Genomic DNA, 6,000 nt, shown 5'->3' on the forward strand with positions numbered 1-6,000 from the left:
GTCAAACTAATGTCATCCAAGAATCTTCATCCGCTTTACGAACGCTCATCGATACCACCGCCGAATGCATAAGGGCGCTCAAGGTTCTCAAAGAACCAGTACAACATTGGGACTCCATACTACTTCATCTTGTAAAGGAAAAACTGGATTCAGAATCTCGCCGACAATGGGAACTTTCCCTGAGGGGGACCGAAAGACCAACTTTCGAGGATCTCGTTACATTTCTTGAACAACGGGCCAGAGCCTTAGCAGCAGCTCCGCCTACAACTACTGCAATCAAGTCGAAGCCTCCATTACATCAGAGACCGAGTACAAAGGCTCATCATGGTGCTCTGAGCGAGACGTGTCACTTTTGCAACGAAATACACTCTGTATACAAATGTACCAATTTTCTGAATGCATCTTCGGACGAGCGTTGGAACATGGTCAAGAGGAGTGCCATGTGTTTCAATTGCTTACGAACCGGTCATCAAAGCAATGACTGCAAATCTGGTCATTGTAGGAAATGCAACGCACGACATAACACACTTCTACATCAAGAGAAGGAATTAACGAAGACGAAGGCAACCTCCGGTGTAGTTTCATGCCCATCTCGTGAAATAATTGGATCAACCCAAGTTATCTTGGCAACCGCAATGGTCCAAGTCAAGGGACTTGACGAGCAACTTTATCCAGCCCGAGCGCTTCTGGACTCGGGTTCTCAAGCCAGTTTCATCACGGAACAATTCACGAGGAAACTAAGATTGAAGCGAACACGTTTCAACGTCTCAGTTGACGGAATTGGAGCAACCGGAATGAACACCTCTCAAAGCAGTGTCATGGTGAATATTCAGTCAAATATCATTAACACGTCGGAGGTCATCGTCGAGGCAATCGTCCTGAAAAAGGTCACGGATTATTTACCTAACAGTCCGTTCGATCCTGGAAATTGTCTACACTTGAAAGGCTTAACACTTGCTGATCCAACTTTTCATAGCCCTGGACAAGTGGATATTTTACTAGGTGCTGACGTGTATCTAGAGCTCTTACAAGATGGCATTTGCAAGGGGAAAGAAGGTCTTCCAGGTGCCTTTAATACTCTTTTCGGATGGGCAGTTTCCGGTCCATTGCTGATGGCCGGAAGAAGTTCGAAAATAAAGGTCCACCATTGTACATTGGAAGCAGATTTGAAACATCTTTGGGAGCTAGAAGACATCCAGCCTCGAAGAATACTATCTCCAACAGAAATTCAATGTGAAAAGAACTTTGAAGAATCACATACACGTGACTCTACAGGAAGATTCACTGTACGATTACCAAAGATAAACGATGCACCAAAACTTGGAGATTCTAAACAAATGGCAATCCGTCGATTCTCTCACTTAGAACGACGTCTACGTGTTAACCCGAATCTCTATGAGGAGTACCGCAAGTTCATGGGGGAATACATTGCCCTTGGACATATGGAACTCATTCCCTCGAATGAAATAAAAATCGAAACCAATCCATCTTACTACGTGCCTCATCATGCGGTATTCAAAGAAGACAGTACCACCACGAGAGTTCGTGTGGTGTTCGACGCCTCTGCCAAATCTACAACTGGAGTTTCCCTAAACGATCATCTGCTAGTGGGGCCAAAACTTCAAGATGATTTGGTCAACCTCCTTATTCGCTTTCGTCAACATCGCATTGTAATGAAAGCAGACCTTGCCAAAATGTTTCGTCAAATTAGAGTACATCCAGACGACTCCGATCTTCAAAGAATTGTTTGGCGAAACAACTCACACGAACCCTTGCTCGAATACCGTTTGCTAACGGTTACATATGGAACCGCATCAGCGCCATACCTAGCAACTAAAGTCTTGAAGCAACTCGGCCATGACGTGAAAGAGACACTTCCGTTGGCATCTTTGGCTTTACAAAATGACTTCTACATGGACGATCTAATGACAGGAGACGAAACGATTGAGAACGTTTTAAGACTTCAGTCAGAAATCATTCAAGCTACATCTCAAGCAGGATTTGAAATAAGGAAATGGGCGTCGAATGAAGCTGCATTATTGGATACACTACCAGCCAACATGAAGGATTTACAAAAGCCACTATGCATCGAGAACGACGAATCAGTCAAGACTCTCGGCCTATATTGGACTCCTTCGGCTGATAATTTCTCGTTTATGGTTACTTCTCCAGCGTCAAGAAGTTCAATCACTAAACGTACGATTCTTTCGGATACAGCAAGGATATTCGATCCTCTGGGACTGTTGGCACCAGTAACCGTTCGAGCGAAACTGATGTTACAGGAAATGTGGCAGCTAAAATTGAATTGGGATGAGCAACTTCCCCAACCACTTGAAGCTAAATGGAGGTCGTTTCGAACCGATTTACCAGAAATTGAAAACATTACGGTTCAAAGGCACATTTCGCAAGCTAATGCTACAGACATTAGCCTGCATGGATTTTGTGACGCATCGGAGAAAGCGTACGCAGCTGCCGTATACCTGAAGACGGTGAATAACAACGGACAAATCAAAATACAACTGATCGCTGCGAAAACAAGAGTCGCTCCGCTCAAACAAATCACACTTCCGAGACTGGAATTATCTGGTGCATTACTTTTGGCTTCTCTGATTCAACTGATCAGGGAGTCATTGAGATTGGATATAGCTGATGTTCATTGCTGGTCGGACTCAACAATCGTCCTAGCTTGGTTGAAAGCTCCACCGCAACGTTGGAAAACGTTCGTAGTCAATCAAGTGTCAGAAATCCACGAGAAACTACCGAGAGCGCAATGGCATCACATTTCAGGAGACAGCAACCCTGCAGATTGCGCTTCTCGAGGAATATCCGCTAGCGAACTGGGAAATCATGGTCTCTGGTGGCATGGACCGCAGTGCCTTATTTTCGCCGCAACAACGCAAGAACTACATGAACTCTCAGAGCCAAATGAATGTTTATCCGAGGAAAGACGAATTATTTCGTTAGTAACACATCATCAAATGGATTTCACGCTCCTTTCCAAATTTTCAGCGCTTAAAAAACTCATTAATATCACCGCCTACATTCTACGTTTTGTCTTCAATTCGCGAAATGCGACAGAATTGAGGATTACTGGACCTTTATCGAAGGAAGAGAACGAAAAGGCGCTATCCCATTGGATTCGGGTCGTCCAAAGCAACAGTTTTAACGAAGAGATAGCTTGCCTTAAACAAAACAAGGAATTACCACGGAAAAGTAAAATCCTTTCGATGCGTCCGTACATCGATCAAGATGGGATTCTTAGAGTTGGTGGCAGACTTTGCCACTCCAACTTACCATACGAACAAAGGCATCCGGCACTGTTACCGAGACAGAGCAAATTAACAGAACTTCTAATACAACACGAGCACGAAAAACATTTTCACGGAGGTGCTCAACTACTAACTTCTGTCTTACAGAAACGTTATTGGATCGTCGGTCTTCGTGATGCCATGCGTTTCCATATCAGAAGATGTGTTTCATGTGTACGACAGCAGGCAGTCACTGTAAAGCAACTTATGGGCGATTTACCACCAGCGAGAGTAAATCCTGCTCGGCCATTTTTGAAGTGTGGAGTCGACTACGCAGGACCATTTACCCTTAAACTAATGAAGGGACGAAGTCACCTCAGGTTTAAGGGATACATTGCCGTCTTCGCTTGCTTTACCACAAGATCAATTCATCTTGAACTTGTCAGTGACATGACCACCGAAACATTTCTGGCAGCATTGAAACGCTTTGTTGCTCGACGAGGAAAATGCGCCGACATTTACAGCGACTGTGGAACCAACTTTACAGGAGCCGATCGAGAGATGAAAACATTCATCAAATTCATAGTCTCTAGAAACAACAACGATCAAGTATCACGATGGCTCGCAGACGAAGGAATTAATTGGCACTTCAACCCGCCTGCAGCGCCACATTTTGGAGGCCTCTGGGAAGCCGGGGTGAAGTCCGTCAAGTATCATCTGAAACGAGTTCTTGGCACCATGGTTCTAAACTTTGAAGAAATGCAAACGCTTCTTTGCCAAATCGAAGCTTGCTTAAATTCACGTCTTTTAACGGCGTTAAGCTCGGATCCAAACGACTTCAATGCGTTGACACCTGGACATTTCCTAATCGGAGATGCACTCACCGCAATACCCGAACCCGATCTCACTTCTGAAAACGTCAACCGCCTGTCACGTTGGCAATTGGGCCAACAAGTACTGCAGCACTTTTGGAACCGTTGGCGAAATGAATTCCTCTCTCGCCTTCTACAACGTCCAAAGTGGACTACACCAAAACCGAATCTACGAGTCGGCGACTTGGTCTTGCTCAAAGATGAAGATTTACCTCCAACCAAGTGGAGAATGGCAAGAATCACTGAACTTCATCCAGGACAAGACAATCAAGTTCGCGTCGTAACTGTCAGAACCTCTGACAAATCACTGAAAAGACCCGTAGTTAAATTATGCCAGTTACCACTAGACTGATTTTAATTGTATTCAAACTGTTTACTAAGGGTTATTTATGTATGCAAATGTAACTTTTCGGACTTTTACTATCTCATTTGAAATTCGTTATTTCAAGGCGGGCGGAATGTTCGGTTGTACACATCGTAATTTTGTATAGTACATGTACCTATATTCGTTTTCAAATGTTTATATAGCGCACGCGCGCGTGAAAGTGAGTTTTTGGTTGCTGTTAAAAAAGGTGTTATTTTGCGCGTGTAAAAATAAATTAACGGCCAGTTCTGTTTTGAAATAAGAGGAAAAAGGTTTACCGGTTTTTATGTCGGAAAAGTTCGCGTCTTTTATTTCGCTGTTCACGACACCGTGCTTCTCGTGCAATTGGGCATGCGTTACGTAAAAGTAATTATCTCATGGCGTTTCTAGTCGTCCTCACTGTGGCTCCTACGGCCAAACCTTCGGTTATCTGTCGCGATGGCTTTTTGTCGTTTCACGGCATGTTGTGGTGCTGCAGTCACTGTGTACACGTCCGTTAAAGTCACATTGATTAATTCGGGAGAGCTCCGACTGGTTACGAACTTTCGTACGGCAGCTGCGCTTATTACTGATCGGCGCCCTGGGAGCGATAGTTGAGCATCAAGTCTGGATCGACTCTCGGACCGTTCTTTTTCTTTTTCACCTCTTTTGGTTTCCTCGAAACCTTTTTAGTCCTTCTTTGTTCATAACGGATATAACTCGCGCACACAACGAGTCACTGGTTTTTCCGATTTCACCACTCGGTTCAACCATGGACTAATTGTCCATGGTTCAACATACACTCAAATACAATGTAGCTTTCAACATTAGACCCTATCTTTAGAGATCCTTCCCACTAACACGTGTTTACAATGGGGATTAGAGGATAAGCCCGGCGGGCCCCACCAGGCTGGCGTCGAGTTCGACCCCAATAGAAACAAGTAAGCCTAGTCGTATATGGTTTAAGTGTTTATATGAGTTGACTTAATATTTCGTCACACATTTCAATTTTAACGCTCTTCGCGAAATATTTGCAACATTTATTTTCGAAACGATTAGGACTTTCATTCCGCCAGAAGGAGCGAAACGCCTGGCCTCTCGCGCTTATTCGATCATATCATTGGGCTCCCGTTTTCAAGCGGCGCTAAGTTCTCGTTGACCAAAACCGCTGTCCAATGGTTCCATTTCTTTGGATGGAAGAATACATATACCCGCGGAGCGGCGGAGTAACGGGTAAACCGCAGTAATGTACTCAACTTATTTCATACTATTTAATCATGATTAAATAGGATTAAGATATACGCGGCGCTGTCTGTATAAATCGCGATTAAAAATGGTTCGCCTTTTATAATAATTTATTATTATTATTTATTATTATTTTATTATTATTTATTAATAATTATTGTTGGAGAAGAATTTCACGGGTTAGACGAAGAGATGCTGCGTAAAGCGATACGAGTTTTAGAGGAGAATGGTAAAGCAAAGCTTATTAGTTTTTATGGAAATGAAGGATTTAAATTCATCTAGGACACGTGTT

This window comes from Leiobunum rupestre, chromosome 4, assembly GCF_980474605.1.
Source record: "Leiobunum rupestre chromosome 4, qqLeiRupe1.1.hap1, whole genome shotgun sequence".
NCBI classification, from domain to species: Eukaryota; Metazoa; Arthropoda; class Arachnida; order Opiliones; family Sclerosomatidae; genus Leiobunum; species Leiobunum rupestre.